We start from the raw sequence: 13,285 nt of genomic DNA, 5'->3' as shown, positions 1-13,285 counted from the left end.
CAGCGTTTTCTACCAAGGAATGAAACTGCACAATAAATTACCAGAAGAGATTAAAGAAATTGCAAAAATACACTTATTTAAAAAGACAGCTAAAATGTACCTGTTATGCAATACATTTTATACATTGAAGGATTACTTAGCTAAATGAGAGTAGGGGTTTGATAAAAAATGTTATACAAATAAATAATGATAATAATGATTATAAAATATGCAACATTCCACATAACACCTTTGCTTTATGTTTTTTCTCCTTCTTTTTTTCCTTTCTAGAAATACTTATCCCCAATTTATGCATAGCACAATACTAACACCTCCACCTCTTTCTGAGCTTAACATCTCACTCATTATGAAGGGATGCTGACTTTGCTTTCAGGATAGCAAATGGGAAGTTGCGGTACAGAAAATTGCCCCAGAGATCACCAGTGTGTGTGTGTGTGTGTGTGTGTGTGTGTGTGCGTGCGCGCGTATACTGAGTGAAGTATTATGAAACAATGTGTGTATAGTGTGTGCAGTGACTGATAGTGAGATATGAGTGAACAATGTGGCATTACATTATTTAATATGTTATTTGTAAAAAAAAAGTATTGCATACCAGGAGTAAATCTAATGATTGTCTCTAAGTAAATCTGTAAATATATGTGTATACGAATTAGCTTATTTTAAATTGATATAAATTTGTAAATACTTCGACATGTCTTATATCCATGTAAAAAGAGATCTACGGATGGATAAAGCTACTACTACTACTACTACTTATCTGTGCTGTGGTAGCTGTACGACCTGTCACTGCTTCCCTTACAATACGACGATCCTGGGGGGCGTGTGTGCTGCGTGGATGTCCAGAACCACATCTAGGGGTGCCAGAATGTTCACATGATTACTGACACCAACGTCGTTGCACAACTGGCGCAGCACGTCTAACTCGTGTAGCAATTCTCCGAAAGGAACATCCCGCTACTCAGAAGGTCACAATCTGACCCCTTTCAAGCTCGCTCAGTTCGCTGTAGGAAGCAGGAGTGCTTCTCCGTGACGTGGTTGCCTACTTGCTTCACACGTTTGCACCGCACTAGCCTTCTGGCTGTGAGCATTCGATATGAAGGGGTAGACACAGATGGCGCTCCGTTACCTATCTCACACTTCTATCTTTTGGTGGACGACGCTGAAACCATTACCAGTACATCTACTATCCCCCAGGTGACAATGCCGCCATCGGATCAAAATCGATGTCGTCTTTCCAGGTGTTCTACTTTTTTTTTCCGGCAGTGTATGAGACGTATCTCTTTTGCCGGGCATGCCCTACAGGACAGCACCCATACCTATGAATCTGTTAGTGGCTAGAACGAGGGTGTATGGTAGCGACAGCTGCTGCAGTTGCGGTAGACGTCGCGTCGCGTAGTTGGGAGGTTCCCTTGTAAGCAGCAGACGCTGCGGCCCTAGCCAGGAGAGCGCCTCTCTGTGGGTGACCTGCCGCGGGCGCAGTCGCTGGCGGCGGCCACTTCTCGCTGCAGCAGACTGCAAACCACCCTGCGCCACCGGGGCGCACTTCCCAACCTGAAACTCAGGTCTCATCCACGGAGCCAGAAACTGTTATGCATTTTCGCACCGTTACAAGAACAGTTCATGCAACTACGGGGGACGTGTTTCTTGAAGTTTTCCCTGCGCTTTAAAAGGAAATATTTTTCGAGTCTTCACTGCCTGGCCTTACAACATATGCCATCCATAATGATCAATCACATACTTATACCCAAACCTTCAGAAGTCAAACACTCAGATCGGTACCAAACGTTGTTATATCGATAGAGTAGCAACCAAAACACTGATTTAGTTCGTGCTGTCGTCCAGTAGAAGAAGCGTAAACGATAATTAAAAGTAACACCAGAACTACGGAGTATATGTGTGGTGTGTGTATTGTAAGACCTTCAGTACACACACCATCAGATTTTTTGACATCTCGCTCTAACGAAGTAGGCGAGTGTCAGAAATATGACTCGTGGTCTTATCGTGGCGTGTTTATCTTCTGCCGTTAGGTCAGACGATAGAAATGTCACTGGCACGCTTAGAGTAGCAGATTGATGGTGGCCAACTTTAAACAGAACTTGATTAATTTTCACACACATTTATTAAAGTAATAACAAGCATAAAAATTACTTAGCTTGGATGCTATTTACAATAGACAATCTGAAGTTCCTTTTGTATTGGTACGTTAATCTTATTCTCACATATGGTTGGTTGGTTTTTGGGGGAAGAGACCAAACAGAGAGGTCATCGGTCTCATCGGATTAGGGAAGGAAGTCGGCCGTGCCCTTTCAGAGGAACCATCCCAGCATTTTCATGGAGCGATTTAGGGAAATCACGGAAAACCTAAATCAGGATGGCCGGACGCGGGACTGAACCGTCGTCCTCCCGAATGCGAGTCCAGTATTCTCACATATGTCTCTGATACTTGACAAAAGGGTCTATACATTTATCTTCATGGCTATGTACAGGAATATGGTAATCTTATTAGGCGCAGACTGAAACTTGACAATAGACTGGTACAGACAAATGTAGAACTCGTACAGACAAATGCAGACTGGTACAGACGGGTGCAGACAAATGCAGACTGGTACAGACTGATGCAGACAAAAGTAGACTGACTAATCGGAGGTCTGTACACTCGTTATAATACCTCGCGCGTTCATGTATCACTGCGCGAGTCTGATCCGCGAGGAGAAAAGGTTCTACGTTAGCAGCAATCTCATTAGCTGCGTTACATATTAATACGCGGATCGGCGGAAGCAGAATTTGGTCCGTCTCTATGGCAGCGCCATCTCGTAGTGCGTAGACGGACGAGCTCTAGGCCTGCGCTGTTGTGCTTAGCGTGGCGCGCTCTAGTGGGAAAGTTATGTACGCGCTGACTACGCGGAACTGTGTACACAACAATATGGAAACTGTATCTGTGTGCTCTGAATGTACGGATCTATTGTAGGTGAGTTGGTGCAGCGTCAGATCGTTGTACTCGCGGTCCCGTTCAAATGGTTCAAATGGCTCGAAGCACTATGGGACTTAACATCTGGGTCATCAGTCCCCTAGACTTAGAACCACGTAAACCTAATTAACCTAACGACATCACACACATCCATGCCCGAGGCAGGATTCGAACCTGCAACCGTAGCAGCAGCGTGGTTCCGGACTGAAGCGCCTAGAACAGCTCGGTCACTACGGCCGGCCGCGGTCCCGTGTTCCAAACCAACAGATGGCAATTTTTTTTCGTTTACGCCTAAAATGTTTCTTTCGTGTACTCCATAGTTCTTGTGTTACTTTTAATTACCATTTACACATATTCTACTGGATGACAGCAAGCAGCACGAACTACATCGGTGTTTTGGTTGGTACTCTACCTACAGACAATGTTTGGTACCGATCTGGGAGTCTGACATCTGGAGGCTTGGGTGTTAATTGTTTTGTTTTACTCTTAAATGCATAAGGTTTTACCTATGACTGACTATCTTGTTACCATGGACATACATTACTAGACTGGCAATACTGTATACAGTGTCATTGTTGTGACTGAAGCCAGCAGTTTAGAATCACAATATGGCAGCGAATTAGAACGGCGGGTAAAAAGCTGTTTATTTACTGATGAAGCAGTCGTAAGAAATAGCAATAAACTGATACAACAACTACGTTACCTTTAGAGTTTTGACATGACGCGTCGTGTTTGGCTGCAATTTTTCGTACAGCAAACGGAAGACACAAGAAAAGGAACATTTCTCACTGCAAGCATGACTAGAAACATCTTACGTATTCTTGTTTTGTACTGTATGAACGCCTAAATAATTACGTTACAGTCTGTCTTATCCGAAATATCGGCAGTGTTTAAATAGTTCATGTATGTCTTAAGGGATTTAATAATTTAGTATTAATAGAACGAAGCTGAATGATGTTTTTAAACCAGTTTAATCAACTTCGGTTTTCTTCGAATAGTATGCTCGTTATGAAAGTGGTCCTGTAAGTAGAACGTGCTATTCATCGTTAATAACAAGTGTCTTTATCCAGTTGGGTATTATTACAAAAACTACTGTCTGCTTTAAACGTGCATATATGTAACGTGATGCTCTTCTTACAACACGATTCTACCACGTATGTGTTAAACTCAACTAGTAATCCAATATTTTCTCACTCGCAGAACTTCTTTGAATCACCCCGTAAAGCTTCCAACTCCACTTCGTTTCATAAAATGGTATTAGTTGCCACACAAACTTCCTACGCCACCATCTTACCCACCAAACGCCAGGCTTCAATAAAAAACTGCGTCTTTGCCAGTGTAGTAATGTATATCTGCGCTTGTTACCAACAGTATTATCTCTGATGTATGCGCGTTTATTCCACAGTATTGTGTAAAATCTTACAAATGACTCAGCTTGAGAGTGGCTTAAAAGCTGTCAGCCGAAGTATCAGAATAAGAACTAATAATATCCCAGATGCACGCCCGAAAAATAATAAACTACGAGAGTTATTTCGCAATTAGCGCCTCCTATTGTGTTGACCTTGAGTGTCAGATTAAATTTATGTAGTACCAATTTTTCAATCTCCCCACTGAAATCGTGTTGGTTTCGTTGTCATGCGACAGAGAGTAACAGCAGGGAAGTGTTCCAAAAATGGTGTCGGAGATCGAGGTCCGTATAAAACGGAGATGTGGCACTGAATTTCTCCACTGCTGAAACAACAAGCCAACTAAAATCGTGCGACACTTGCTAAAAATGGTTCAAATGGCTCTGAGCACTATGGGACTCAACTGCTGAGGTTATTAGTCCCCTAGAACTTAGAACTAGTTAAACCTAACTAACCTAAGGACATCACAAACATCCATGCCCGAGGCAGGATTCGAACCTGCGACCGTAGCGGTCTTGCGGTTCCAGACTGCAGCGCCTTTAACCGCACGGCCACTTCGGCCGGCGACACTTGCTAAGGAGACGACACAATAAGTATTTCATTCCAGTAGTGGTGAAAAGGATGTGCAAGACAAACCACTCCCGGTCGACTCTACTCTGCTGACATCCGCCACAACGTACAGTACGTCGATCAACTCAGCCATGATGATCGGCTTGTTACCGCCGTGTAATTGTATTGTCTTTGACAAGATGCCGCACAGCTTCGGTCAACACAAAATGTATGTGTAATGGATCCCACAGGTGCTCACGTGAGTGCAAAAAGAAAACATGGAATGAAAATTTGTCGGGATCTGCTGAACCAACATCAGGCTGAAGGTGACTATTTTCAGAGCACGTTCGTCGCCAGAGATAAGACGAGGTGTCACTACTATGAACCGAAATTGAAAAGACAGTCGATGGAACGGCGGCATCCGAGTTCTCCAACAGTGAACAACTTCAATACACAGCCACTTGCAAGCAAAGTGATGTGCGCAATCTTGTAGGATAGGCAGGATGTGATTATTATGTACGTCTGGAGCCTATAGCAACTTCCAATGTTGAACGCTACAAGAAGTCACTGACTAGGCTGAGAGGTCGAATTTCCAGTCAGGCCAGACAAGAAGAGAAAATTCTTCTTTCAACACGATATCGCCAGGCCCATTGCACTTGTGCAGCTATGGAGATCACTGACAAATTTGACTGGACTGTCCACCTAAAACCATCGTATACTCCTGATTTCATACTTTCAGACTGCTTAACACCTTGGGCTCATGGAAGATGGACTGGTACGTTGCTTCCAGGTTAAGTCACTCGCTGAGGATTTGATTGCTCAATCCATCAAATTGCAGGAACGCTGATGTCTGCATTTTACCCGCTGTTCCAAAGTGACTCACAGACTTCCTGTGGGGTGCAAATCAGGTGATTTTGCTGGCCAGTCGAGATGAACTTTTGTTGCTGTCGTCGTTATGTGTCTGTCTGCACAATGGCCTCTTTCGAGGCGACGTACTCCAAAGTTCACTGCATGCAGCTCCCGTCACAACATTCTCTCGCTAACAGGTCGGGAAGGACCGTTATTCACTGCCTGTAGTAATTCCTGTCGGATCTGGAAGCGAATTTGATTCACAAGCCGTGAAACGCATCTCTGCTCCCTCCTGCTCAGGATCTTCCTAGGTCCACAATTCTGACGTCACGTTTCGTGGCTACGTGTGTTACACAACCACTTGTAGACACGCTGAACAGTCCACCGCGAAACACCAACAAATCTGTCACCTTCACACGCCCTATGGCCATGGACACGGCGAAACACGTTACCCCTTTCTGCCACTATGTCACGTCCTTAACTGATTACGGACAATGTCCGCTTGAAACGCAGATGTCTCATTGATCTGTACTGTCTTATCCCCAAGCAGAGGCATCTACAAAGGCTTAACGATTCATCTGCGTGTGCGCATTGGGGTGACTAGTTCTTTGTCGGGTGAACTTATTAACGACCTTGCAATCAAAGCTCAGCTTTTTCGCAGATGATGCAGTTATTTATGCACACGTTTCACCAGTATTCAGTCAGTTGACGGTTAGATTTCAAGTGATGCAAAGACCGTGCTGCAAACACTGCCAACTTCCTTTAAATGTTCAGAAATGTAAATTTTTTCAGTTTACAAAACGAGAAAATGTAGTCTCCTATGACTACAATATCAGCGAGCTACAATGGAAATCGGTCAACTCATACAAATTCCTGGGTCTAACAATATATAGGGATATGAAATGGCATGATCGCATAGGCCCAGTCGCAGTCAAAACAGATGTCAGACTTAAGTTCGTTGGTAGAATACTAGAGAAATGCAATCAGCCTACAAAAGAGATTGCTTTCAAAACACTTGTGCGACCTGTCCTGAGGTGTATGGGACCTGAACCAATAGGACGCACAGTGGATATTGAACGTATTAAAACAAGAGCTTCACGAATGGTCACAGGTTTGTTTGACACATGAGAACGCCTGGAGGGTATACTGTAAAACTGAAATGTCAAACGCTTGAAGATAATTTACGTCTATCCCGTGAAAGTCTACTTACAATCTTTCAAGAACCAACCATTTCTACGTTACTCTCCTGTAGGGACCACGAAGACATGATTAGACAAATTACATTGCGCACAGAGTTGATTAAACAATCATTTTTCCCGCACTCCATAGGTGAACGAACGACAAGAAGCCCTAATAATTTGTTCTATGTGAATTGTTCTCTGTTCTCTGCCATGCACTTCACAGTGATTTGTAGAGCTTGGGTGTAGATCTAGACAACCATGTTGCCAATATTTTCTTTTCTCTCTTGGTGCTCGTTCAACTGTTGCTAATGGACGCGATTTGCGTGACTCTTCACAAGTTCTCCTCGTGCCTCTATAAAACAGCTCTGATATGTAGAGGGATTCAAAAATGCGAAAATAATCGCACTATTCATGTGTGTTCCATAAACGGGATGTTCAAAAAGCCTCTCTGCAGTGCCGTATGATTGTTAGCCACGCGTGCCGTATGACGCAGTGGCTATACCGAAATGAAACTCAGTGACATACAGGTTATTAATTTATTGAATATTCATTTTTACTTAAACATTTTCAAGTTAAATGTTGAAAGTGTCCCCCCTGTTGTTGAATACACAATTCAATTCGTCTAATCATGTTTCCAAACACAAGCTGTAACATTTCTTCTGTAACAGAAGCAGCGAATGTGGATATTGTAGTTTTCAATTCATCGATGGATTTTGGACGATTTTTATAGACAGTTGCTTTCGCTGCACCCCAGAAGAGAAAGTCAGGTGGTGTTAGGTCAGACGATCGTGGAGGCCAAAGTCCCTGTGAAATTATGCGATCACCAAAAACATCAGCAAGCAGTGACATTGAAACGCGAGCTGTATGCGCGGTTGCCCTATCTTGTTGAAAATAACCGTTCGGTATTTGACTTGACCCAAGTTCTCCTACGAATGGCTACAGAATATCACGGCAGTATCGTTGTGCGTTTATTGTTTTGTTGAAAAATATGGGACCCACAATCCGACGTCTAGCAGTTGCAATCCAAACTCCTAATTTCACAGAATGAAGTGGTTCCTCATGAATATACAATGGATTTGCTGTACACCACATACGACAATTTTGCGAGTTCGTGTACCCTGATAAATGAAACCACGCCTTATCAGTGAAAAACGTTTCATTAAGAGTATCCCTCCCATTGTGTTGAAAGAAATTTTTGATCCACTGAAAATAATGCAGTATCTTGCCATGATCAGTATTTTTCAGTTCTTGCACGACTGTCACTTTGTATGAGAAAAGTTCTAATTTTTTCCTTGCAGCTGTGTGGGCCGTTCCGACTCTAACATCGATTTCGTAGGCGAGTGTTCTTACTGACTTGTTCGGATTCATGGACATTTTATAGGAAATATTGAGTAGTTTATCCTCAGTCAAAACGCTAGGACGACCACTTCTCGGTGCATCTGTCACTGAACCCGTACTTCGAAATTTGTTAATCAGATCTCGCACAGTATCACGATGTAGGAGTGTTGCCTCCGGTAAAACTGAATTAAATGTTTGACGAACTGAAACTGTGTATTTACCGCCAGCTTTGAAAACTTGTTCGACTAAAAACACACGTTCTTCAATGGTTAGCACTTTAACCGTGACAAAAACGAAACAAACGAACAAAGGAACTAAACTTAAACGTTCATGTGAACACGTAACGACACGTACCAAAGATACTACTGACGCTGGCTGAGATAAACGAAACCGTAGAATGTTGGGAGAGTCCACTTGAAGGGAAGTAACACAGGCAGGCGAACAATCCTACGGCACGCGCGGCTAACAATCATACGGCACTGCGGAGAGCCTTTTTGAACACCCCGTACCTTTTACGTACAATAATTCTCACGCTAGGCTGACATCGAGAATTCTGCTAATAGATGAATATACACTGATCAGCCAGAACATTATGACCACCTAACTAACAGCCGGTGTGTCCAACTCTGGCACGGATAACAGCGGCGAAGCCTCGTGGCAAGGAAGCACTCAGGCCTTAGTAGGTTGATGGAGGGAGTGGCACCACATCTGCACAGACAAGTCACGTAATCCCTCTAAATTCCGTGGTGGGAGCGCGATGAGCTCTGACGCCACACTCAGTCATATCCCAGATGTGTCCGATCGCGTTCGGATATGGCGACTTGGAGGCCCAGCACATCAATAGGAACTCTCCACTGCATTCCTCGAACCTCTCCATCACACATCTAGCCTCGTGACATGGCGCATTATCTTGCTGAAGAATGCCACTGTCGTCAGGAAACATGATCGTCACGAAGGGGTGTATGTGGTCTGTAACGAATGTTGGCTGTCATGGTGGCCTGCACGAGCTCCACTCGACCCATGGATGCCCACGTGAATGTTCCCCAGAGCATAATGGAGCCTGCTTGTCTCTATCCCACAGTACAGGTGTCAAGGAGGTGTTATCCTGGAAGACGACGGATTCGCGCACTCCCATCGGCATTATTAACAGGGTATCGGGAGTCATCAGATCGTTGTATTGTATTGTATGTTAACCGGGAACCTAGAAACGACGGAGAGGCTCCATCCCCACTGCAGCCGCAGTGGTCCACAACCCCACGACGACTACCGCAGTCCACTTCACCCCACCGCCGCTCCACACCGAACCCAGGGTTATTGTGCGGTTCGGCTCCCGGTGGACCCCCCAGGGAACGTCTCACACCAGACGAGTGTAGCCCCTATGTTTGTATGGTAGAGTAATGGTGGTGTACGCGTAAGTGGAGAACTTGTTTGCGCAGCAATCGCCGACATAGTGTAACGGAGGCGGACTAAGTGGAACCAGCCGAGGCAGATGGAAAACCGCCTAAAAGCCATCCACAGACTGGCCGGTTCACCGGACCTCGACACAAGTTCGCCGGGCGGATTCGTGCCGGGGACCAGGCGCTCCTTGCCGCCCGGAAACCCGTGCGATAGACCTCACGGCCCACCGGGCGGGCCATCAGATCATAAAATGCTCTACGACTGTGCCAACTTCCAGTGCTGATGGCCACGTGCCCGTTTCAGTCCTAGTTGCCCATGTTGTGGTGTTAACATCGGCACATGCATGGATCTACGGCTGCGGAGGCCCCTAGTCAGGAGTATCCGGTGCATAATGTGTTGAGACACATTTGTACTCCGCCCAGCATGAAACTCTGATGTTAGTTTTGCCACCACGCTTCGCCACCTGCCCTGTTTTACCAGTCTGCCCAGCCTACGACTTCAGGCATCTATAATGAGGGGTGACCGCCCAGCCCCACGCCGTCAGGACGTGGTTTCACCCTGGTTTCGCCACGTGTTGAAGACACTCACCATAGCACTCCTCGAACATCCGTCAAGTTGTGCAGTTTCTGAGACGCTCGTTCCGAGCCTGCGGGCCATCGTAATCTGCCCTCGGTCAAATTCAGATAGACCGCGCCTTCCACATTCTACACACGGGATAGCACTCTCACTGATACTACATGCACCGTGCGTGTGTCTGACGAGCAGTCATTCCTCGCCAGGTGACACTGCTATTGCCTGGACGGAATTATATCAGTCGTAGGTCAGTGTTCATAATAATCTCGCTGATCGATGTATTAAAATTTAAGCACATCGCAAGCCATCCGGTTTCCACTACGCGTTTCTTCTGTTACACAATCATCTGTTGGGAGCCTTCTTTAATATTTGCAATAATCCCACGTATCAAAGATAGAGGTCATAAATTTATACCGTTCATGATGAGGTTAAGAAACTTCATATTTTAACCAAAGTACACAAACTAGTCTTTATAAAGAACTTCTTATTTACATCCATAGGTAGGAAGCTGTTCTAAATCCGAGTATGACGATTTCTTAAAAAAATTTAACCTCATGCTGGACAAGTTTTTCATATTTTACTGAATCTAATTGTGGAAAATGATACAAATTGACTAAAAGAAGGGATCGGATGATAGGGCATGTTCTGAGACATCAAGGAATCGTTAATTTGGTAATTATGAGAAACGTGGGGGTATGGGGGTACAAGTAATTGCAGGAGACCAGGGCATGAATACAATAAGCAGGTTCAAATGGATGTAGGTTACTGTGCTTATTTGGAAACGACGTGGCTTGCATATGATAGAGCATCGTGGAGAACTGCATCAAACTATTTATAATACTTCAAAACGAATTATTAGTTTATTTAAAGAACTGTTGCTCGCTTTTCGCGCGAGGTCGAGTAATAGCTTATTATCAGTGATAATCAGGGATGCTCTTGGCACGTAATTTTTACGCTGTCGTATTTAAAGCGTAAAAATTCTCGCACTTACAGACTCTTGCTATCTTTGGAATTGTGTGGATGGTATTTCTCCGAAAGTGTGATGATATATCGCCAGTCTCATACATTATACACACCAACGTGAGTAGTCATTTTGTTGCCAGTTCTCACAATGATTTTAGAAATTTCCAAGGAATGTTATCTACCTCTTCTGCCTATTTTGATCTGAAGGCTTCAAAAGCTCTTTTAAATTCTGATCCTAATACTGTATTTCCTATCTCTTCCGTATCGGTTCCTGTTTCTTCTTCTATCACGTCACGTGACAAGTCCTCCCCATAGTAGAGGCCTTCAATGTACTCTTTCCACTTACCCGTTCTCTTCTCTGCATTTAACAACGGAATTTCCATTGCACTCTAAATGTTACCACCCTTCCTTTTAATCTCACCGAAGGTTTTTTTGACTGTTCTATATGCTGAATCAATCCTTCAGACAATCAGTTTTTTCGATTTCTTCACATTTTTCATGCAGCCATTTTGCCGTAGCTTCCACCCACTACCTATTTTTTCATTCCTTCTGTATTCTTGAGTTTCCCTGTGCATTTTTGTACTTCCTTCGTTCATCGCTCAACTGAAATACTTCTTCTATAATCCATGGTCGCCTCCCCCATGTACCTGTGTTTGTCTTTCCAGCGTCTGTGATTGCCTTCTTTAGAGATGTCCATTCCTCTTCAACTGTGCTGCCTATTGAACTATTCCTTATCGCAGTGTCTACAGCCCCAGAGAAATTCTAGAGTCTGTCTTAATTCCTTAGTACTTCCGTATCCCACTTCTCTGAGCATAGATTCTGACTGGTCTCTAAACGTCAGCCTACCCTTCGTCATTACTAAATTGTGATCTGAGTCTGCTCCTAGGTACGCCTTACAATCCAACATCTGATTTCGGAGTGTCTGCCTGACGATGATGTAATCTAACTCCCAGCCTTTTCCAAGTAAACCTCCTCCTCTTGTGATCCTTGAACACGATATTCGCTGTTACTGATATTTATTGCACACATAAATTGGTTTTTGTCCTCTCTCATTCTACTACCAAGCCCATATTCTCCCATAACCGTTTCTTCTAAACTTCCCCTACAACCGCATTCCAATCCCCCATGATTTCTAGATTTTCATCTCCCTTTAAGTACTGAATTACCCGTTCAATATCCTCATATACTTTCGCTGTCTCTTCATCTTCTGCTTGCGACGTCGGTGTGTATGCCTGAACTCTTGATGTCAGAGTTGGTTTGCTGTCTAATTTGATGACAACTCTGTCGCTGAACGTTTTATAGTAACTTACGCTCAGCCCTACCTTCGTATTGATAACGAATCCTGCTGCCGTTATACCATTCTCTGCTACTATTGATATTACCTTATTCTCATCTGACCAGAAACCTTTGTCTTCTTCCCATTTCACTCCAATGATCTGCTCTGTATTTAGATTCAGCCTGTAATATCCACGACACTATGCTCTAGCCAAAAGATGTTAAAATGAACTAAGTGAACAAACTTCAACAAATATTATCGATACTACGTATAAAAGGACTGTATCGTGTAAAAATGACGATAATTATTTCATTATTTCTGTAATAATTTAATTTCTGTGTGAATTAAAACTATTATCAGAGAACTACATTTATAGACAACGACAATTATAATCTTTTTGTTATCTGTGATAATTGTGGTTCAGTTGTTCTTCCTGTGCTAACGGATGAACTGTTCGAGCGTGAGACGTGTGAGGTCTGTGAAGAGAAAAACTGTAACTATATATTGTTAATTATTATTTGAAAAATAGAGTCTCTATTGTCTAGACGTGGATTTGTGTTTATTTCAATTATAATCCAATCTAATTAATGTTTTTAAGTGTTAATTTTCAGCTCCGCAATTAGGAGCGCAGCCGTTAGCGCTAGTAACTTACAGCGGAATTTACTAGTAGCTGGTATAAAATATATGTCGGTATTTATCATTGAAAATGGTTTTAAATGCTTAAGAATAGTGATAAAAGGCTTAAAGAGTTTTATCTAAGTATATTACCTTGATATAATAGGAG

At 43.5% G+C, this 13,285-nt stretch overlaps 1 protein-coding gene across 1 annotated transcript in view; it reads right to left on the bottom strand.

Moving 5' to 3' along the window:
* The window catches only part of LOC126234716 (glutathione S-transferase-like), a 342,396-nt gene that overhangs the window by 162,980 nt on the left and 166,131 nt on the right, over positions 1–13,285 (bottom strand). The gene's annotated exons all lie outside the window — the stretch shown is intronic.

Source organism: Schistocerca nitens, chromosome 2, assembly GCF_023898315.1.
Source record: "Schistocerca nitens isolate TAMUIC-IGC-003100 chromosome 2, iqSchNite1.1, whole genome shotgun sequence".
NCBI lineage: Eukaryota > Metazoa > Arthropoda > Insecta > Orthoptera > Acrididae > Schistocerca > Schistocerca nitens.
The sequence above is the reverse complement of the archived record's forward strand: the minus strand, read 5'-3'. Positions and strand labels throughout refer to the sequence as shown.